Source organism: Anthonomus grandis, chromosome 5 (genome assembly GCF_022605725.1).
Source record: "Anthonomus grandis grandis chromosome 5, icAntGran1.3, whole genome shotgun sequence".
NCBI classification, from domain to species: domain Eukaryota; kingdom Metazoa; phylum Arthropoda; class Insecta; order Coleoptera; family Curculionidae; genus Anthonomus; species Anthonomus grandis.
Window position 1 is genome coordinate 7958498 of NC_065550.1, and position 24611 is coordinate 7983108.

At 32.7% G+C, this 24611-nt stretch overlaps 1 protein-coding gene and 1 long non-coding RNA gene across 2 annotated transcripts in view; one reads left to right on the plus strand and one right to left on the minus strand.

The window, feature by feature from the left end:
* Nucleotides 1-24611, plus strand: part of LOC126736800 (DNA-directed RNA polymerases I, II, and III subunit RPABC3) — a 222198-nt gene that overhangs the window by 44153 nt on the left and 153434 nt on the right. The window lies entirely within an intron of this gene.
* Nucleotides 1674-23034, minus strand: LOC126736806 (uncharacterized). The gene is made up of 2 exons (XR_007660780.1): nucleotides 22838-23034; nucleotides 1674-1845 (listed from the first exon to the last, which is right to left on the minus strand). It is a non-coding gene; the product is annotated as an uncharacterized LOC126736806 (long non-coding RNA).

Consider the following 24611-nt stretch of genomic DNA (forward strand, 5'->3'; position numbering starts at 1 on the left):
AAGATAGGTACCTATACAAAAGGATTAAAAGTATTTATTTAGTCTTTAATCTCTTTCAAAATAAAGGCATTTAATCCGTGAAAATTAAATTCATAAATATTATAAGTACCTGCGCCTATGAACTACCACGAAATGTAGCCAAACAGAACGGAATTCCCCAGTTTATTGCTCTATACACTTCTGAAATAGAGTATAGTTAGAAACAGTGTGAATAAATTAATAAAAATCATAAATCTTTTGTAAATAAAATTGTTTATTCTTAAATTTCTCGCCCATTGTCGTAACTAACATTTACCTTTAATATTACCATAAATTTAGTGGATTTGTTTTCACATATATACTTTTAAAATAAAAAGTTAATTTTTTATCCAAATATTGAATTGGACAACTAATTAGAAACCAAAGAATTATCAATTTAAAAAAACAAAATAAGAACTCTAAACCCTAAATAAATCAATATTTTGTAGCAAATCCCTTATTTTCCATGTGCTTGGGATCATTGTCTTGTTGAAAAACCCAAGACACCGGCAAAGTTTCATCAGCAAACGGCAACATGTGGTTCTCCATAATATCTTTATATTTTTCTTGGTCAAGAATACCGTCAATTTTCACTAATGGACCAACACCACGTCACGAAAAACATCCCCATAATTTTATATTTCCACCTCCATGTTTGACTGTGCTGGTTGTATACTTCGGATTATTTTCCGCACCCCTTGGTCTTCTCACAAATATTCTACCATCACTACCAATGCGATTTATTTTTGTCTCATCAGACCATAATACTTTTTCACTCTTTTATGGTCCAATTAATATGGTCCTTAGCGAATTTTAATCTAGCTTGGCGATTTTTCTTCTTTAGCAGTGGTTTCTTGCGGGATACTCGTCCAAATAGGTTGGCCTCATTAAGTCGTCGTTTTCTATATAGTTCGTAATGATATCGCGATAGCTGGAGAAAGTTCTTCTTTAATCTGGTTGGAGGTTAAAAATGGATTCATTTTAGCCATTCGAACAATAGTTTCATCAGTTCGTTGGCTGGTTTTTTTAGATCTTCTCTTGCGTGGAATATTTTCGTACGTTTTATGTTCTTTTATGTGTTTGAGTGCATAGAAAACCATTTGTTTTTGAACATTTTAGCTGGTCAGCTATTTTACTATAAGTCCAACCTCTTTCCCTTAGCGTAAAAATCATTTTACGCATTGACGGATCACAATTTTTTTTCTACCCATTTTAAACTGTGGAAGACACAAAGACAAGGTTTGTAGATACAAAAAACACAAATTGTTACCAGTACAAAGGTTTGAAATGAACTATACGCGCGTTTATTTTCGTCGTTTCTAAGTAGATGGCCAACTGTGTTATCTATAAATTTTGTTTATATTCTGCATTCCTTACAAATTTCTTAGTGGAATGTCTATAAATAAATTATATATTGCTGTTGTGATGAACAATCAAAATTTTACAAGTTGGCTTTAATTTATTTTAAAGAACTGAAACATTGAATAAAGTATTTTTTTAAAATCGTTTCTAATTAGTTGGCCACCACTGTAATGGCGGTCGATTGTTGGGATTTATTTTTAGTAAATGATCTTCCGCAGTAAATCGCTTAAATCATTATGAATTTGTTCTGTTGATATTGCAGCTAGGTATAAATGACGACTAAATAATGAGTATCATGTGCATAAAGATGATATTTGCAATATTTTAAGGAATTTACAATTTTAAAGGTATATACATATACTATTTGTATAGAAGTGGGCCAAGTTTATTACTCTGAGTTACTCCTGATTTGCCAGTCGAAAATTCTGATTTTTTTTCCCTCAAGGTAAACTCGCTTTTTTCTGTCTGAAAAAAATTAATTAATTAAAGAAAAAAGCCTATATATTTTAATATCGCAATCATGATATTATGATTCATCATAGCAAATGCTTTGGAATAATCTAATAGTATTAAGACAGTTGCATTTTCTGAATCTTGAGAAATGACAATATCGTCCATTATGTGACGCAGTGCCGTCGAACAACAAATATCGAGCTCTAAATCGCGATTGTTTAGAAGGAATAATATTAAATATATAAACATATTGATTATCTGATTTCCAAAGCTTTTTTTTACATTTCCTAAAATTTTGGCAAAATTGATATTGATCTTAGTTGACTTATTTTAGTAGCATTATTAACTTTAACCAGAGGCAAAACGTTAGCTATTTTCCAGTTTTTTGGAAATACAACTATTTATGATATGTGTTAAGTATTGTTACGGATTTCCCGTAGGTTCAATACATAGCCAAACTTGAACACTAAACTTATAGTGGAAGAAAGAGTTTTAGGAAGAGGTATTTGGACTTTCTTCAAAATGATCTTATCCCTGCTCTGATAACTTTGTATCCGGATTTGGAAGAATCCTACTTGCACCAACGTGATTTTTTTTTTTCAGCAAGATGGAGTCCCACTACACTGTGCTTTACCCGTTTGCAATTATCTAGATGATGGAAGTTTTTCCAAATCGTTGGATAGGCAGACGAGGGTTCATTGAATGGCCACCCAGATCGCCAGATTTAACTTCCCTCGATTTTGTTTATAGGGATACTTAAAAAGTAAAGTATGCCACTAAACCAGCGATTTTAAAAGATTTTAAAGAACAAATACAAGATAGATCTTTTTTTTTAGTCACCCTGGTTATTTAATTTCCAAGTAGAAAAACTCTAAATCAAATATTAAAATCTCCGGATTCGAGCATTTTTTTCAGAAACGGTCCATTTCATTTTTATTGAATGTATCCGCTACTTTACGGATGCACTGTATAAGACCCCGCCAAGACAAGTCTTTTGTAATTAAGGCATTTCGTTTAATGTGTATCTGTATGTAATAATTGTGTTATAAGTATTTAAGAAATCAGTTGACTATTTTTGTGTATCGAATGTTTTAGCTCTAAACGAACAGTAAAGATGTTACAATATGAAGATGCAACATCACTAAACACTAAATTAAATTGTTATTTATAACTGAAAACGATCTGTTCCATTGATCCGTTGTTTATTGGATATGTCCTTGTGCGAAATATAGTTGCCTTTTTGCTTTTTATTTTTTTTTTATAATTTAAATATTTTTTTTGCTGTTATCAGGCCAAAAAGTCCATCATCCTCTAATCTTATAATATCCTTATGGTTCTCGAATTTGTAGCAAAATCCGTTTCTTTGAAGTTAGCCCTCAATTTTTATCATAATATTCGTATAATGAAAAATAACTTTTTCTTTACATTTGAATCATGAATTTTGTTGTTTTCCTGGTACCACATGTGCTTCTTTAGCTACAATTTTTCTAGTGAAGGCAATTTATTTGATTGATTTATTAATACCTAAACTATTTGCAATAACCAACATATTTCTTCCCTCCATCTCAACATTTTGGTTATGAAATAGGAAATATCCTCTAGTATTAGGTAGGTAGTAGGTATTAGGTAGTGGTAGGAGGTGGTATTGAGGTAGTAAACGAATATGAAAGGCTTTTTCGTTAATTTAGTAATCGGACAATTTATTTTAAAAAATGCACCAAAGACATTCACCTTAAACCAATTTTAACATTTTAAATGATAAAGAATAAAGAGGAACTTTTACATCACCACCTCTTTTATATGCCTAAAGATCTTAGGTTAGTATTCGGATCAATTGAACAAAAATTTTCTAGCCAAAAGGAAAAAATGTAATTAAGAAAAGACTGATTCATCAAAAACTTTAAAAATTATGGCAGAGCAAGTCAAACCACATCAGATCGGGAGATCTTTTTTCTAATTCTCTTCACTGATTAGTGAAAGATTATTAAATTTGTAGGTATACTTTGTGTGCGGAATTGTAGCGATTATTCAAAAATAGTTTGTTGAAAATAATAATAACCGCACAAGAATAATTTAATATAATAATATAACTGTATATAATTGGTGATTTTTTTTAATATTGGGAGTGTAACCAATTATGCATACAGTAATATACAGGGTGTCTCACGACGAATAGACGCGATCGATATTTCGGAAACTAATTTTTCAAAAATTTTGAAAATTTGGCAACATGGCACTGTCGAGGGGGGCTACACAACTAAAATATTTTGACAGTTGTGACGTTTCCGGTTATACCGGAAGTAGGTGTCAACTTCGTTATTTTAAATGGAACACCCTGTATATTTTTACTTTTTTGGCTTTTACGTGAAATTCTAAGTATATTTTGTGTATAATGTCCTATACCTAAGTGTAACCGTTTTTGACATATTTTTAATTTCATGTGAAAAACTATGTTTATAAGCCCTAACATAATTACCGATTACTCCCTTTTAGTACCTTTATTTATTGGTTAGTTTTGGTTTTATTTTAGAGGAAGGACCACTTTAAAAGACTATTTTAAAATTTGGCTAAAAAAAAGATACAGGGTGGTCAAAAACTAGCATTAAAAATTAAAATGAAAAAATCATTAAAAGTCAATTTTTTTAAATGGAAACCCCCTATTTTTATAATTTTTTCATAAAGATAATTAAAAATAAGGTTAACTTTGTATAAGGTTATCTAGTCCAAAAATTGATAGTTTCCGAAATATTGGCAGTTTAAATTTGGCCTAATATTAAAAGCCGTATAATAACACGGCTCAAGGATTGTTGATTAGTTGGGCATGACGGTTGTCATAGTAACCGCTAGAAGCGGCAGTAAGATAATGGATTATAACAGAAATGTACACTTTTTAATTAAATTACACTTTTACGAAGAAAACTTAAATAGCAAGTAACTTATAAATTTAATGCATATAATCCATTGTCTTACTGCCGCTTCTAGCGGTTACTATGACAACCGTCATGCCCAACTAATCAACAATCCTTGAGCCGTGTTATTATACGGCTTTTAATATTAGGCCAAATTTAAACTGCCAATATTTCGGAAACTATCAATTTTTGGACTAGATAACCTTATACAAAGTTAACCTTATTTTTAATTATCTTTATGAAAAAATTATAAAAATAGGGGGTTTCCATTTAAAAAAATTGACTTTTAATGATTTTTTCATTTTAATTTTTAATGCTAGTTTTTGACCACCCTGTATCTTTTTTTTAGCCAAATTTTAAAATAGTCTTTTAAAGTGGTCCTTCCTCTAAAATAAAACCAAAACTAACCAATAAATAAAAGCTACTAAAAGGGAGTAATCGGTAATTATGTTAGGGCTTATAAACATAGTTTTTCACATGAAATTAAAAATATGTCAAAAACGGTTACACTTAGGTATAGGACATTATACACAAAATATACTTAGAATTTCACGTAAAAGCCAAAAAAGTAAAAATATACAGGATGTTCCATTTAAAATAACGAAGTTGACACCTACTTCCGGTATAACCGGAAACGTCACAACTGTCAAAATATTTTAGTTGTGTAGCCCCCATCGACTCTGCCATGTTGCCAAATTTTCAAAATTTTTGAAAAATTAGTTTCCGAAATATCGATCGCGTCTATTCGTCGTGAGACACCCTGTATAATTTCATTTTATTATAGACGAGAACAGCTGTTAGATTGATTTGATATCATGCAACTTCTGGTGTTATTCGGTGACGTTTTTTTTAGGTTTTATCAAAATATGCAGGTAGTAGGAAATTTTTAGTTGAAACATAAGTTAAAACTAATATAACGAATCGATAAAAATAATTTAATAAATATTGTGTCCCAAAACTAAGTAGTTTTGGAAAACAAAAACATAGACAAAACAAATCTAACTTAACCTAACTTAAAAGACTTTTAATAAAAATAAACATAAATTATAGCTACTTAACGTTTTAAATTGTTTACTTTCTATACCGCTTATGTGATAAATCAATTTAAATAAATTATCTGTTTTTGCGGTCTAGGTACTGTATAATAAATGTTAATATTTTAAATTATATTATGCAGATAAATGCCACCCATTGAGACTTCTAAGATAACGGAAAACTCGACCTTTGAAATGTGAATGATACGGTTATACAGGATAATTCACCCTTAACTTTATTAACTTATGATTGGCTCTAAATGTATAACAATAATATTAAATGTATGGTACACTATATTTGTCCATTAGCTCTTTTTTATTTAAGGAGATTATTAGGCTTTTAAATTTTTTTGCTGCTCTATAATTATTTGATTGGCTTCATGTTCAAAATCTGGTAGACCAGAGAAATCAGTTTATTATGTAAAAGTTGTATTGTTGTTGACTCTGAGGTAGTTCAATTGGTGGATCTAATTTTTAAGCACTCTAAGAATATCGGCCGGAATACCCTAAATTCCATTGACGTGACACATCAATGTTATAAAATGTAACGATATTTTTATTGGGTTTAATGCAAAAATAGAGTTGTGTCTAAAATATCGAATATCCTAACAAAATGCTTTTGTTAGCCACCTTAAAGAAATATAACTTACAACTTTTACGTCTTATTATTTTTTTAAATATCATTTCATTCAGTTTTTTCTTGATTTGATAAAAAATATACGTTAAAATAAACATCATTCTAATACTCATTGGTTCAATGCTTTATTAGATAACTATTCTAATTTTAAGAGAGATTATTTTTTCCTTAGGGCGGTACAAAAAGGGTAAAGGTGTTTTTGACAGGTCTGTTAACTCGGTTAAAGAAAATTACAGTCATTATTTATAGCAGCCATTGCTTAAATTAAAATTGATAGGAAATGTATTTTTAAAATTAATTATATCGTAATGTTTCCGACGCATAATTGGTTACAGATTGCAATATTAATACTAATTTGTTATTATCAGTAAGGCATCTAATAATTTCTCGGTAAATAAACTCTAGAACTAACTGATTAATATTGAGAAAGTTTTTTTTTCCTATATTTATTAAGATAAAACTTACATGCAGCTGATGCTAATTGAATTCACTTACTATTATTCTTATCCTATAAGGATTTAAGAGTCGAATAATTGCGGAAGTTGTCCGAAAAAAAATTATCTTTCGAAATTTTCAGGACAAATTAACGCCAATAATTTTCTTTTTTCAGAATTACTGAACAAAATTTCTAACGGAATAGTTATAATGGAAAAACCTTACAGTAATAAAATGGCCAGTGCTAATTGCGCATTTAAATCCTATCGAGAATTTATGGAAATATTAATAAAAATTGAATTTTGATTGAATTTAATAAATATTGAATTGATTAATAAAAATTTAAATTGAATCATGATTAAATCCGTAATTAATTTTAGTTTCTTTTTGAATCTACGTGATTCTATTCTAATTATTTTGTCTAGTTTTGAATATTAGTTTCTGTTTCCGTCTGCCGTTTGTTCAGACCATTACATTTAAACAAATGTCATGGGGTATAAGTGCCAACTATTATGGGTAATAACATAATTACTTTTAAAACAAGTTTACCTAAAAGCTGACGCCTACTCATTCCAAGTATTTATTTTAGTAATTTCTAATATTCATGCTTCATTTAAACCTGTTAAATGATTTTAAAAGAGAAGTGTAGACTGCTCCGAAATTGTTAAGTAAAACAGCTTTAAAATGGTTAGAATATAAACTTAGAAAGGTATTTTTAACTTCATAATTACAAGGAAATAAATCTTATTTATTGCATTTACAATAACAGAAAAATTATAAATTACTTTGGCAAATGCTTACAATACAATATATTGATTATTGGTCCCTTAACTCATGTAATAAACTGCTGTCTAGTAAATAGAAATATATTCATTTGTTTGATCGTACTAAAACTGAAAAAGTAACCAGTGTACAGAATATTTGCAAAATACATGAAAATGAAATCACCTGATAGTTTTACCACTAACCAAAATTCTTTATTTTCCTCTCGACACGTGTTGGGAAGACTAAAACTGAGTTTCAATCTTCTCCCGAAGATGCTAACATCGGTAGCTAAACACGTGTCGGGAGTAAACTAAAGAGTGTTGGTTAGTGGTAAAACTGTCTCGTGATTTCAGTGTCACACCAAAGCCTTCAACCATGAAAATGAATCAAAATCGATCATTAGGTTAGGTAGAATAGGTAGTACTACGTCGTACTAATGGGGCATCAGCAATAAGCACTTTTCACACTTTTATCAGTGAGATCCCAGTTCCGTTTTGCCAAACAGTTTTAGCCGATAAAAACAATATAACATAGTTTTGTCATCAAAATGTTGCCGGTTAGGATTTGCCAAATTTACAATTCGTTTATAATTTAAAACGGAAACTACCAACATAAACAGCAATTCCGAAGATTAGACGTGGAAAAAACTAAATAACAACCTGAATTTTTTTTCCGCATTCTTTTCATCAACACAGATATCCTGGGCGAACTGTATTTATTGTTATACCTGCTTAGTTATTTATTGTTGGTAAGGAAAATAAAGAATTTATTTTGCCGTCAGTTATATTTGTGACAGTCTTGGAATAGTGAAAATTTATCTGTTGAATTGAAGATTTTACTTCCAAAATCGTTTACATACTAGCCGAAAGAGTGGAAATTATTCTAATTTATTGTGCCCAAAATCAATGTGCTCGGCAAACCGGATGTCTGTCGTCACGTTTAACGCCAGACATCCGGAGAAGATAACTTCGCATAGGTATGTTTTGGACCTTGTTACTAAGTTTACTGAAACTGGATCTGTTGCAAATAAAAAACGTGATCATCGGCGAATTTTGGATGAAGCCGCTCAAGTTGAAGTTTTGGGTCAATTTGGAATAAATCCTAATACTTCATTACGCAAAATTGTTGCTGCCACTGGTATTTCATTAGGCTCTGTTCACACAGTTACCAAACTTCATAAATTTTATCCATTCAAAATGAAAATATTGCAAGAGTTAACCGAAGACGATTTCGATAGGCGAGTTGAGTTTTGTGAAAAAATGACTGAAGCGATTAATGATAATACTATACATGTAAAGAATATCTGCTTCAGCGATGAATGCACATTTTATCTAAATGGATTTGTTAATAAGCATAACTGTAGATATTGGAGAAATGAAGATCCTCAAGCATTTGTAGAAGGGCATACCCAGTACCCCTTAAAAAATTAATGTATGGGCAGGCATTTTAGGAAATAAAGTGATTGGGCCATTATTTATTAACGGAAATTTAAATGGAGACATTTATTTGGATATGTTGGAAAATACTATCAATCCGCTTATCACTGAATCCATTGAAAACCAAATTAATGATGATGGAAACCCTATACTTGATGAGGCTGAAATATATTTCCAGCAAGACGGCGCTCCTCCTCACTATGTTCTTCCCGTTCGGCAATGGCTAGACGACGAGTTTCCAGATAATTGGATAGGGCGAAGGGAGGCCTATAGAATGGCCTGCTAGATCTCCTGATATAACGCCGTTAGACTTTTTTCTATGGGGTCATCTATTGTGTTTACTCCCCAACCTGAAAGTTTGGATGAACTTTGTCAACGCATCATCGACAGCTGCCATGATATCCCACAACATACTTTTGAAAATGTCCGTCAGGAATTTGAACATCGCCTATATCATTGTTTGGCCAAAAACGGGCAACATTTAGAACACTTATTGAAATAAAAAATGATATTTTCATGTTTTTGTTTTCTATCTGAACAAATTAAGATAAACAAAGATTTTTCTAATTTTCTGGAAAACGAATCGACCGATTTAAAAAAATCAAACGTCAAAATAAAAGACTTCGAAAGACCTTTTAAACAAGCTCTCTCTACTCGATACCCCTTGTCATTTAAAATTTGCTCTGAAAAGATTGCCCTGGGGGGCAATGGGTGAAAGGGGGTGAAGTAATTTTCGGTTAGAAAGTTGTCCCCCTTGACAAATCTTTTGACGTATTTCGTCGTTTTTTTAACAGTGGTTTTCGATAAATCTGTGGGAAGTTTTCAAATGAACACCCTGTATAATATTTATTATTACTGAAAAAAAAATACCAAGTTTGTTAGAGACTACCCCAGTTCTTTAATGATTTATCATTTTCTAAATATATGGACCCTCTATATTGCTTTTAGCTATTAGCTATGTTTTTAGTGAAAACCACAACTAAACTAATCAGCAAACAACAAGAGAAAAATTACTTATTAATATGAATAGTGCGTTTGCACCTGTTGAATGGAACTGAGGTGGAACAAAGGCGTTACTGATATGCCAGAACTAACCCTTACTCCTTGACCAATTTTCAACTCATTCTGATGTTAGGATTTTTTTCTTGGACTTTTCTAGGATGCGAAAAGTAGTAACCACATAGAAAAAAACACATTTTCGCATAGAGTAGATATTTTTATTTATCTTTATTCATATTAAAATTACCGATTCTTATTAGGAGAAAGTCTCTTTAAAAATAAGACTCGTATTAATTTGGTTTGAACTTCTTTATATTTTAGTTTAAAATAACATATATTTTTACTTTAAATTCAATCTACTTTCAAAATAAAAACTGTTAATTTATAATTAAAATGACATAATATCTTATTAAGAACGCATACTGTGTGTTTAATTTGAAACATTTGGTTTGCTTATTTTGAGAATATATTTCCAATATAATCTTTATATAAAGTATTTTAAATTCGGAAATACTCATTCCTAGAAAGTCAATCTACGATGTACCCAGTCATTCGTGAGATTATAGGTCAGGCGGAAGGTGTTCCAAAATTAAACGCCATTTTGCAATTTATTCTCTTCAAAATTACACGTTTTTTTGATTGTCTGGTCAGTGTTTATACAATTACAAAAAGATCGTCGTGATAATGGGAATTGAAGGTAATTGGTAGGAATGGGGATATTGTGATGGCTTAAAAGTAAATATTTACACCATTATTTTATAAAACTATTGTTTCAAACATCAATTGATAGATCTCAATTGACACTCAAACCAGCCGTTTTTATTTAGATAAACCTACTTGACTTAAACATGTTTCTGAAAAATGTTATAGAGGTTCTATAATCATATAGTGCTATACACGGTGTCCCATTTGCTATGTGTGACTATTGCTATTTCCGAAACTTTAGGAGATACGAGGGCATAAATTAGAAAAAAGTTGCCAATTTTGATGCTTATTCTAAATCCTTTTACAGCGTTGCAAAATGTTTTTATTTAACTTAAAAATTAAAAAAATCAAGAGCGAAGGTAATTCTTATCACCATAGTTCCGTGAACTAACTACTTTTTTGCTTGTATCCTAACGTTTCTGTTACCTTCTGCTTTGGATTTGTTTTTGAGTTCATTTTCCTGTGGACTGTGTTCTTTGAGCTGTTTGTTTTATTGGTTTATCATTTACTATGCCCTTGCCGTATACCGCCCAAGAATATGCAAACATGCATCTCCTTTATGGTGAATGCAGAGGAAATGCTCTAGCAGCATCTAATCTTTATCAAGAAAGATATCCGAATTTGGCCTGATATCCTGACTATCGTGTATTTATTAATATATACCGCTCATATTCCGAAGGCAGAATGCCTCATGCTCCTGTTCGAGAGGGAAGACCTCGTATTGATTATGTTGATCAAGTTTTAGAAGAAATTGAAAATGATCCGACTACTTCGGCACGAGCAATCGAAAGAAGAACAGGGATGCCGAAATCGGTAGTAAACGCCATCACTAGGCGATTTCAATATCACCCTTATCATGTTCAACGAGTGCAAAGCCTACTGCCTCGAGACTACGAACCACGCCTACAATTTTGCCGCAGAATGTTGCAAAAAAATCAAGAGGATCCGAATTTTTTAAATAATATACTGTGGTCGGATGAGAGTACATTCAAAAAGGATGGCTTTATGAACATGCACAATTTGCACACTTATGCGTTGGAAAATCCCCACTCTATTCGAGAAGAAAGGTCACAGTACCGATTTAAAGTTGTGGGCCGGTATCTTGAACGGACGTGTAATTGGCCCATTCGAATTACCAGAAAATTTGAACTGGCAGGCTTATTTAGATTTTTGTCGAAACAATCTACCAATTCTTTTAGAAGATGTTCCTTTGGTCAGTCGCCGAATAATGTGGTTCCAAAATGATGGTTGCCCGGCACATTATGCCCATGAAGTTCGTCGGTATTTAAACCAAACATACCTCAAAAGATGGATCGGCCGACTTGGTCCAATTTTATGGCCTCCCAAATCTCCAGACCTAAACCCCCTCGATTTTTTTTACTGGGGTTGCATAAAAGAAAAGGTTTATGCAAGACCAATAAATAATATTGCTGAATTACGGCAGCGAATAAATGATGCAGCCCAAGATCTTAACGCTGCCAGGAATGCAAGATGGATCAATAGGTCATTTATTAAAAGATGCCACGCCTGCATTCGCGTTGGTGGTAGACAGTTCGAACATATTATTTGATTTTTAAAATTTTTTTTAAGTTAAATAAAAATATTTTTTGAACATAACATAATTATAAATTTGTTTTATTTTTTTCATAAGGTAGATTAGGTTTATCTTTCACTCTATCACAATAACAGTAAAGCTTTTTTTAAAACATATTGGGTAATTTTAAAATTAAATTAAATGAGCAAACTTTTTAAGGTATTAGCCGGGTTGCCGTACAATTTTTCGGTCCAGTATGACCGGTCAAATTCAAAGTTTAAAAAATAAAAATAAGTAATACTTTATTTTAGAATAGATTTCTTATTAAATTTTTTGACCGTTTTGTTTAATGTTTGTCTTTGATCAGTAAAATGGCTATTCAGTGTTGCATTTCTAAAAAGAGATTCTAAAAAATATCTATTTTTAAGGCGTGACAATCGAAAATCTGATCCAAGAGTAGGATTTTGGTGACTTCCACTAAAGTGCCAATATCTCGAAAACCATCGATTTTTTACTAAGGTCATTTAATGTTTTTCTGGGTGCTTATGAGTTGCTCCATCAGCCCCTTCAGTATTATCGTTGACTTTCCGGACACCCTGTATAAAGGCTCAGCGTGTTATTTTTTTAATTGACGTTAAATTTTTTTGTACCTGTTGTTTTTTATAGTTGCCAGCAATACCTATTATAATTAATATATACTTTTTTACATATCTTAAAAAAATTGTTTTTATCAATGTTAGCTAAATATAATATTGCATTTTTAATAATTGGGAAAACGTAACCGTATTTTTTTGTATTTCCAATTTTGATAAAAATAACGTTGTTTAGATCTTATTCAAAGTTATTTTGTTAAAATTAAGTAAATACGAAAAAACATAGGTCACGTTTAAAAAAAAAAGGTGCTCAGTTATTACTATAACAGCTTCTCTTTAAACGCATTAAATTTTAGTTCTAAAAACATCAGCATATTAAGTCAAACATTTTAAAATCATTAATATCAATTGTTAATATTTTCATTTCAATATTACTATATTATTAAATATAAAACAAAACCTATTTATACAGATGATTTGTGATTGTTGAAGCAAAATTGAAATACTTAATTTGAGTATATCATATTCTTAGTAATACAAATTGTAGGCGTAAATTTTAAAAAAATTATCTTATGGTAAATAAGTCGTAATTTTGCTGAAACTTTTCAAATTGGATAAAATCTTCAATCTAACCAAATTTTATTTGTTTCAAAATTGATTTCTAAAGACGCTTTCGATTTAAACTGAATTACTGATATCTCTATTATAAATATTTATAGTAACAATTTGATTCAATTGAATACATAAAAATAAATCTTTCACGTGTTATAAATAACGATATGTGTATTTAATTTAAATAAATTTAAATGAAGATTTTATATTTTTATATTAAAAAAATATAGTCTTGGGGATATACAAAGCTAAGATAAAGAAGCCTTGTATTAATAGTATTACGCTTAAATTGAGAATTTTCTTTTTTCCATGCAATCACGAGAGCCGTCTAGCCGATTAGACTTCGGAAAAGCGGCAACTAAGCACGACTACGCCCCCTTAAGGAGTAAAATTATATTATTTCATGATGACAATAAACGTTTTCGAAACCTCAATGTAAACATAAAAAGAAATAAAATATATGTCTACAAAATAATATATTTTCTACTGACCTCCATCCAACTACTTACTACGTTAAATTTACTTTGCTAGTGCGTTATAATTAATGACAGACTGCTTACTCCCAAATAAATTATTTAAGGCGTTCCAGAGGGTTCTATTTTAGGTCCCCCTTCTGGCTCATAATTTTAACTTCTGACATGTTTGGCCATAATTTGTTATTTATGAGAATAATTAAACATAATAAAAAATATGTACAATCTTTTAATCCTTTGCTATTTAAGTGTGATTTTATTAATTAATCAAAGCTTACTCTATAATAAAAAAAATGTGTTCTAAATAATACTGTTTTTAAATAAATATAACACGACAAAATGTAAACCTCTAATAATTAATTTGTTGTTCATAAGAAAATAAAGAGTTGGTTGGTGAAATTGTTTTTAAGAATCGCAATATCGGAAAATAAATTTAACACCCCATTGCGTCACAAATTTTTAAATGAGGTTAGAAAATAATAATATTATGTTTCGGTATTTTTTTGGATTACCCCAGAACTGTAGACATACGCATTAATAAGATAGGCGTTGTTTTATTTTTCATTAGTCTTGTTCTTGACATTATTCGGGATTGAGTGAGCTATCGTACGTAAGTTAATGACGCTTAGATCTATTTTGGACTAACTTATTAACTAGATTATGGATGGTACTTGCCGAAACGCGTTATTGCTTATTGCCAAGCAAAGCAATCAGAAAAACGAAGAAAAAAAAATACACTCATTAAAATGGCCTAGGGGACAAGAGGAAATTTGCTTCTCAGATAAATTTTGTTTTTGACATTCAAGTGTTTGACATTCCTTTCAACATACTTTATATTCATCACATCACAAGCAATTCTCATTGATAATAAATAAATAGTTGAAATGTTTCAAAATATTTGGTAAAATTAAAAATGTATTCAGTACAATTTTTGGTGCCAGTGTTGGTACAATTTGTTTTACGTGTAACTGTAACATAGTTAATATGCAAAAGCAATATCTTGATCATGAAACATAGATACGAGCTGTTGCTACTGTGCTACCAAGAGCACTATACGAAGGTTGTGCCAGAGATTAGGAGAGATTGATGATGTGGGAGAAATACATACTGGTCCAACAAGAGTAACACAACCTATATATGTACTATACACCTCATCTTTTGGCCTAAAATCCTTCTTTCCGCTATTTTTTTCCTCTATTAATAGTTGGACCAAATGGTACTTCTCGTTGGGTAACTCATGTTATCGTGCCCAGCAATTCGTATTCTCTTTCTATTGTCCTCATTGGTTTTTTTCCTCGTTGGTTTTTTTTTCTGTCCATGGGACAGGAAGATTCTTCGATAGATCCACATTTCAAATACTTCCAGCCTATTCATTGTGCTTTCATGCTATACAACAGTACGGACCATATGTAAGATTTTGTAAATTTTATTCTGAAATTGAGGCAAAGTCAAAGTTCATAAAAGTGTTTTTAAATATAAATCATAAATGGACTCGTCGCTTTTTCTATCTGGCATTTGATTTCTACGTCTTCGCCTAACCAAGTCTTACTCGTTATGTCTTTACCATCATATAAGAGTTTCACATACTAAAGCTCTAATTTGCGGGTAATTACTAGAAATTTTGTTTTTTATGTTGATGCCGGCCGTACATTCCTACTATGTCCAAGAGTCTTTGGAGGACTGTCATCAGGACCGTGTCATTTCCATACCGTATATTGCCATTTACTTTGATAGTCCTCACGTTGGAACCTTTGATTTGACATTCAATAAAAAAGTTTTCTACTGACTCTTTATTTCACTCTCTATACGTGTTTAGCTGACGATATTATGAGCATCTTCGGGAAAAGTTTAAAACTGTACTACTTAAAGGAAATGAGATCAAACGATGTACCAAGAAATTCATGCTATTTATTCTATATTAATTATAATGTAAATATATTATTATAATGGATAGAGTCACTAGTATTTGTTTCTTTTCTATAAGTATCAAATTCTAACAGATTATTATTTTTGATGACAAGAGAATCTAAGAATTGGTTATTTGTTTCTTGTTCGAAGGTAAATTTATTGAAGGGAAAACAGTTATTGAGTTGTTCTACAAAATTATTAAACACACCATCAACATATCTTAACTAAACTCGTGGAAAGTATTGGAATGTATTTTTTGCATTTAACTCAAAACAGTTTATGTGCTCTGCTAGAAAGGGAGAGGGGTGTATGTACCTTCAAGTTATTTATAGTACGAATTTTTGTATTAAAAAATATCTTGTGACATGCAATGTTCTGTAAATTTAATTATTTCTTGGATATTACCGAAACTTATTTTCCAAAAGTTCAGTCAGATAAACAGAAGTTTCTGGTATAGGAGTGCTTGAAAATAAAGAAGATACATCGAAAGAAACAACTTTAATCTTTACTTATAATTAAATTATTGACTTTTGAAATAAACTGTTGACTGTTTTTGACTGAAAAACATTCATAAGGTAATTTTATTGCTTCAAATTGTTTAACTTTTTTTATTTGATTGTCCCCGATCATCGCTATTTTTTTTTTTCGTAAAAATAATTAATATTTTTTAAACTGTTGCTGCAAATCTTATTGATTTCGCTATTGATCCTTATTGATTTTTACTCATTCTTGTTAGGATTTATATGCAAATATTTCCTTTTATACCCCAAGTACATATTTTAATATGTTTTTAAAATACAATATTATTTCCAAAATTTTCTGTACATTAATATACTACTTATTTTTGGGTTCTTCAATTCTTCAATTATAATTTTTTTTTCCGGAAAATCTTTTCAATCATACTCCTTCTATCTAAGTTTAGCCTGGCTCGTTTTTTATTCTTTTTATAAATAAACCCTAGCGAATAGCGTTGAATTCTTTTAATATATAGTTCAAAATAATTTATTAAGCAGCTAAATATGGGTTGCAAACTGTTGATGACATCCGTAACGTATTAATGCCAAAGTTTAGGTTAAATTTGTAAACAAAATTAAATTCCATATAACATAAACATAAAACTGGATTGAATAAGTTTTCCTCGTATAAAATGTAGCCAACAAATTCTAAATTAACTATATCTAAAACTTAAAACTAGATTTTTTCATCAATTTTAGAAATAAATATAGAGTACAAGCTACATTAATCTAAAAAAAAATCAATAATAATAAATATATTTCTATTTCCTATTTAAACATTGTAATGATTATCATTTAAATGATTGATAAATTTAAAAACAGTCCAACGATTGTTGCCCATGGCGATCCAACTCCGTTCTTTAAAACCCGGCCGGCATTTTTACACACACAAAAATTACATAACAAGTGTTTTGTGCTTAAGGACAGGTACCACTTTTTTTTTTAAATTTTAGGCGAAGAGATCCGGCGAATCTGTTACTCAATAACATCGAGTACCATATTTTAAACTGGGTACCAAGGTCAGCCAGTTCTCGGCGCTCTCCTATTATTTTATTTTATTTTCGGCGACTTGTTACACGTTTTGTGGGTTTCTGCGGGATTCGTTGCTATCAAAGTTTTTGTTTATTAATCCAGCTTATGGATTTGTTTATTGATCCAGCTTACGGATTCTGATAAGAACTCCACACTATTTTTAAGACAGTTTTGATAGAATACTGCCAATGGCAACTGAGCCTGCAACTACTCGTAGTCGAAGTGGCTGACTTAAAACATGATGAATCCAGAACTACTCAAAACAATTATCGCATATTTTGAAAGTAGTAATAAAGCCCTGTATAAAGCCTTTTAATTTTAAAATTGTGAAATGCTGTTTTAGTAACCAATAATATTATCGTTTTTTTAACCCGACCTGGTGTTTCTTTTTCACTACAAAATGCTATGCATTCTTAAATTTGTACGCAACCACAGTTTGACTACTAAAGTATTAAACCTTATTAGAAATTGTTATATTTTGAATATTAACAATATGAACAACGATAACAGACGACATACAAGGCATTTAAAGGAAGCTGAAGCGCAAGCTCTTTTTACGTTTTCCAGTCAAAGATTTAATCAAGATAGAATTGCACCTATTCTACATATTGCACAATCGCTAATAAGTAGGGTCTTAAGGCGGCAGTACTCTAGCATTTATCAGATGTCCAGGTCAAAGGCAACAACAGCAGCACAGGATCGATTTTTGTACTTGCAAACTTTGAGAAATAGTGCAACAACGGCTAGAAACTTTCAAAATCAGCTGACACAAGCTCGGATAAAGATCAAACAGTTAGAAACAGACTGAGAGGAAATAATTTAAGACCAAGAAGGGCATCAACTGGTTCATAGATCACCCAGCAACACGGTGCCACGTTTGCCAGACAATGTCAGTTGGACAGTTGGTGACTGGAGGGCTGTACTATTCTCCAATGAGTTAAGATTTACTCTCTACAAATAATCGACGAGTAAGAATATGTAGAAAACCTGCCAGGATTCCTACAAACCAATATTCGTCATTTAGATACTTTTGGTGGAAGAGGTATTATGATTTGGGGAGGAATAAACTTAGGTTCTCTTACTGACAACAAGGCACTTTAAATGCTAAAAGATATATTAGAGACATTTTGCAAAAGTATGTTATCCCTCTTGCCCCATTTGTTGGTAATAATTTCATATTAATGCTCGACCATACATAGCCAGCATAATAAAGAGGTTCTTGCAAGATGCGGTTATGTAATGGATTGGCCAGCTAGGTCGCCAGACCTCAATAGAACACTTGTGGGATGCACTAGGAAATACTGTTAGAAGCAGATTAAATCCACCGGACATCCGGGAACAGTGAAAACATCTTGTCGAACTTGCATTGTCTTATTTATTTAATGTAACACGACGGTTGGTAAGTATCTCCAACCGTTATCAAGTGTAAACTGACAGTAAACTACTATTCTATAGGCTTATGTACTAGATGTGTGCAGCGATGTGGAAGGGGAGGGGAGGGGAGGGAAAGCCATCCGTGAAAAGAGTTGGGGGGGAGAGGACACGCCTCTCTCTAGATCCTACACTGTCGTGAGAGTAGAGGCTTCTAGATGTTGGGTATATCGACGCTTGGCTGGCTGAAGATCCTCTGATTCTGTGAAATGAAAGGTGCCTCTACGAACTTCCTCTTCCGCCAGTGCTGTTCCTTGTGCAGAATCTTGGCTTCTGACCAATGGATATTGTGTCCATTATGCCACGCGTGCTCTGCTATTCCGGATTTGGAAACCTCTATTCTTTGGGTCCATCAGCTGCGATGTTCCTTCGCTCTGATTTCTAGGGGGCGCTTCGTTTCACCTATGTATGAGTCACCGCACTCACATGGGATCCGGCAGACGCAATTTTTGGTATCCAACATGCCATCTGGTTTGGTCTTTGATACCACGCTTCTGATAGTGGTGCTAGATCTAAAGGCAGTTCTAATATTGTACTTGCTGGCAATGCGTCGGATTTGTTCCGATGTACCCCTAATGTAAGGTATGGGCAGAAGTATGGTTGTCGTGGTGGCCTCGTCTATGATTTGATTTGGACGCGTCTTTTGGATGGTCCTACTTATTAGCTTCTTTGGATATCCATTCTGTTGTAGGTCTTTGTAGATGGTATCCACTTCAGTCTTGAAATCCTCGTCGTTTCTACAGATGGTTCGAGCTCTATTGTAGAGATATCTTATGATGCCTACTTTGGTGGTTGCAGGATGGTTGGACTCATAGTGCAGATACTGGCCCGTGTGTGTTGGTTTTCTATAAACTAAGTTCGTAGATTTCCGCCGACCTTTTTAACGAGGACATCTAGGAAAGGTAGAGCTGAGTCCTTTTCTGTCTCCATCGTGAACTTGATTGTTGGTCTGAAACTGTTGAGGTGAAGCAGAAACTCCTGAAGTGCTTTTTCCTCTTTGTCCCAGATGATGAAGGTGTCGTCCACATATCGAAGCCAGAGCTTGGGTTTGCAACGGGAGGCATCTATTGCGTGTTCCTCGAACCATTCCATGAAGATGTTTGCTATTACTGGGGAAAGAGATGTACCCATCGGAAGTCCTTCGTCTTGGGCGTAGAATCTATCCTTGACCTGAAAGTAAGAATTACGAAGACAGATCTCCAAAAGCTCCATCACCCCGTCCAGAGGCAGTGTGGTCCGAGTTGAGAAAGCTGCATCCTTGCTTAGTTTATCTCGGGTGATGTTAAGAGACTCTCCTATGGGTACATTGGTGTAGAGACTTTCGACATCAAAACTCACCAATCTGTTATTGGTCTCGACTTCGATCCCTCCAAGAAGGTCTACAAAGTGGGCAGAGTTTTGCACGAAAGACGCTGCATTTCCCTGGATCGGTCTAATGATCTCCAAAAGGAATTTCGATAGTTCTGATGTCGGCGAATTTCTAGAGCTCGTGATGGGCCGCAGAGGCATTTGCTCCTTATGAATCTTGGGTAGTCCGTATAGGTGTGGAGGTTTGCTATAATGTGGTGTCAGCCTAAAGCGTACCGCATCCGACAATGTTAAGGAGTACTTTTTAAGTGCTCTGTAAATTCGACCTTCTATGGTTGTTGTCGGATCCTTAGATAGTAGCCTGTATTCGCCTTTGTTCAAAACTTCCTTAACCCTGTTTTCGTAGGTTTCCAGGTCCATAATCACAGTTGCATTGCCCTTATCTGCAGGAAGAATTTTGATGTTGTTTTCACTTTTGAGGTTCCTGAGAGCTGTTTCCTCTTCTTTGCTGATGTTCTGCGAAGGTTTCTGTTTTTTAAGTGAGTCTAGAGCAACCCTTACCTCGTGTCGAAATTCATCGGCCTCAGGACGTGGTAGGTGGATTGATTCTACTGAAGACACTATGTCTATAAAGGATGGTTTTGAGGATATGGCGAAGTTTAGTCCTCTGTTTAACACCTTTTGTTCAGCATCGGTAAGGGTTCTTTTTGACACATTAATGATAGTGGCGGGGAGGTTAGAGGTTGGTGCTGGTTCGTCTGGATTTAAGGTTTTGGACTTTTGAAAGGTGCGGCCTGCTCTTAGCTTTTCTCTTAGTTTCTGGCAAGTGAAGTCTATTTTGTCAAAGATTGGTTGATAGTCTTCCTCCAATGTAACTTCTTTGATTTCTTCGAATCGCTGAATGCATTCGATTTCTATTTTTGCTTTCTTCCAACGGTGGTAGCTAAGTTGAGATCGCAGCAGCTCCATACTAGCCCGTTCAAGAATACGTTCTGATCTTCTACCTGGTATAGCGGTTTTGAGACGTAGACCAGTAGGAATGACATTGGCGTCTCTTGTCTCTCGCAGGAAGCTGATGTGTTCCTCCTCCTTGATCATCTTTATCTTGGATTTTCTCAAAGCCTCTAAATAGGTTGCTGGTTCCGGGTCCTTCATTTCACAGAATCAGAGGATCTTCAGCCAGCCAAGCGTCGATATACCCAATATCTGGAAGCCTCTACTCTCAGGACAGTGTAGGATCTAGAGAGAGGCGTGTCCTCCCCCTCCCCAATTCTTTTCACGGATGACTTTCCCTCCCCTCCCCTTCCACATCGCTGCACACATCTAGTACATAAGCCTATAGAATAGTAGTTTGCTGTCAGTTTACACTTGATAACGGTTGGAGATACTTACCAACCGAAACGTCGTGTTACATTAAATAAATAAGACAATGCAAGTTCGACAAGATGTTTTCACTGTACCATGTGTACCTTCAAAAACCAATCCGGGAACAGCTGTCTGAAGCGCTTACAAAAAAATTAAATGGTATTTCTGATTATTATATTAAGAATGCAAATACGTTGTAGGGCAGTTATTAGAGCAGGAGGCGGCAATACTGAATATTAATTTATTTTATTAGAAACTTTGTAATAGAAGGTAACGTTTATTTTATTTTTAAGTTTTCTTATTTTTTAGTAAAAAGTTGAATAAAGTGCATATTTTTTTGCAGCGGACTTGTTTTAAATTATACGAAAAATTATTAAAATTAAAATTGGTTTTTCGTGTAAACAAAAATAAATTTAGAATAAAAAATATGCGACAATTATTTTGATTAGTGTACATTTTATCAATTACTGAACACACATTAAAATAGTTAGTAATTGTTCAATTTCAAACACTGTGGGTTGTTTTGTTCCTTTTACCCTGTTAAGCTAATTGATTAATCTCTAGGTAAAGCACTCTAATTTTAGTTTAAATTTAAAGTCCTGATCTATAATTTGTTGGATGATATATAATTTTAATAATTAGGGATCCCGAAAATCATGATTATGCCTAGCTGAATAAAATTCTATTTTAATTTATCACCTTAACAATATGTCAAAACTCCGGGTGTAGTTCTACGTCTCTAGACGTACCCTATGTCGGTTTAATCTATTCAAAACAAGTGGTCTAAAATTGTCAATTAATGAGTGCTAAATTGCACCAAATGTTGAACCAAGTTTGCTTACGAGTATCTCAGTTTTAAAGTATTATTGCACGACAACAATGCGGAAAAAGAAAAGTCCTATATTTAGAGTCATAACAAGTCCAATTTTCATTTAATATCAATAAATAATCTGTAATATTGAATAAGCTCATGTGAATGACATAACTTCAAAAAAAAATTAACTGGTGGTTCTCTATCTGGTATTATAAAGATATTATTCCAAATATAATGAATTTTAAATACGAAGAATATCCTAAAATACCCAATGTTAGTGAAATATTACATAATATGTATATACAATGTATGTTAATATTCTCTTTACACTATTCAACTTTCATTAGATGAATTTAAAATAATCTCCTATTAAGAGCACTGAAAGTGAATTCTAGTAAGGGGTTAATCTCCGACTGCTAACGATTAAACGAAATCCAGTCGGTAAGACACAAAATATGTGAAAACCAAATTACTATAAAACTCTTCTTCAGGTACCTACCCGTTTTGGATGTTGGCAACTATAACTTTCTTTGTAACAGATCGAAACAGTTCTACTCAGCTTTTTCAAAACCAAGTCCGTAGCTTCCTCCACCAATGATATTTTTCTTCTTCCGGGCCATCTTTTACCCAATACTTTTCCTTGTAATATAGTTTGCAATAGAGAGTATATATCTTTATTTCTCATAACATGTCAAAGTTAATTTAATTTTGTGACAGCCGCGTCAACAAAATCGTTCTTTCAAAATGCCCGCATTATCTCCTCAGCAAAAAGCAATAAGAAGTTGTAAGAAATCCAGGTTCTGGTCGACCAAAAATTTCAAACGACTTTCAAGATAGAGAGTTAGTTGGCTGTCTAAGAAACAATCCGTTTGAAACAGCAATAAAGGCGAAAGAAAGAAAACACGCATTTTCCTGGTTCTGCTAATACAGCTCGTAGCAGGATAAGAAATTCGGAAATCAAAAGTTGCTGTGCAACAAATAAAATATTTTTGACTGAAGCAAACAAGCAGAGAAGATTAAAATTTGCCTATCAATATGCACACCAAAACAACATTATGGGAAACGGTAATATTTTCGGAAGAAAAAACCTTTCAATCGTGCAATAATGGCAAAATCCGCGTTTACAGGCCTTCTTATACCAGATGTGATGAAAGATATACACATAAGACTAATCAAAGTGGACGTTTTAGCATAAACGTTTGGGCCTGGATTAGTTTTAGAGGACCAGGCGTTTGTCAAATAGTGCAGGTAAGGCTTAATGCCTTAGGATATTGCAATATCCTGAACAATGTTATGATGTCATCGGTTGGTGTAGTCTATGAGCAAGATTTTATCTTCCAACATGATAATGCTCCTATACATACAGCCCGTATAGTTCAAAATTATCTAGACGAAAGACGAATTCAAGTTTTACTGTGGCCCTCGAAAAGCCCTGATATCAACCCAATTGAAAACGTTTGGGGTAAAATGTCAAAATTATGTATAAATGTAACTTTAGGCCTAGAAATCAGAATGAATTACGGCTAAAGATAGACGACACAGGACCAAATAACCGAAGAATATACCAGAAACATAATTTTAAGTATGCCACGACGTTTGCATGCTGTAATTGATAACAACGGTGTGCTTACTAAGTATTAATAATTTTTTATTCCATATCAACAAAAAAGATAATATTAGTTAGTTTTGGTTTATTTACAAAATGTATTCCAAATAAAAATATATCAATATTATTATTTAAATATGTAATTATTAAGATTCCAAAATTCATAATGCGTAAATGACCAGAAGATAACTCCCTACCTAAATTTTAATGTCCCAGTTTTTTTTCGGCACGATGGTACATGACATCTAGGTCTTTTTTCATTCTTCATAGCACTTCTATGTTTGTAATGTGAGCTGTCCATGGTATTCTGACTCTTCTACTGTACAGCTACATCTCAAATGCTTCCAGATTTTTTAGCTTTCCAGTTTCTGTGAGTGTCCACGATTCTACGCCATACAATAAAATACAAAAAAGACATGGCATCTTATGAGCCTTACTTTTAAGAGATATATGGTGACTTTTAAAGATGGCACTCATTTTGTTAAAAACGCCCTTGCTTTTCCTATAAGACATTCCATTTCTTGTGCACTGTCCCATTGTTCATTAATGATGGTTCCAAGGTAGCAATATTGTTGAACACGTCCAATTCGAGTTGCGTCAACATATAGGTGATCTCCATTTATATCTCTTTTGCTGATTACCATTTGTTTCGTTTTCTTTAGTTTCG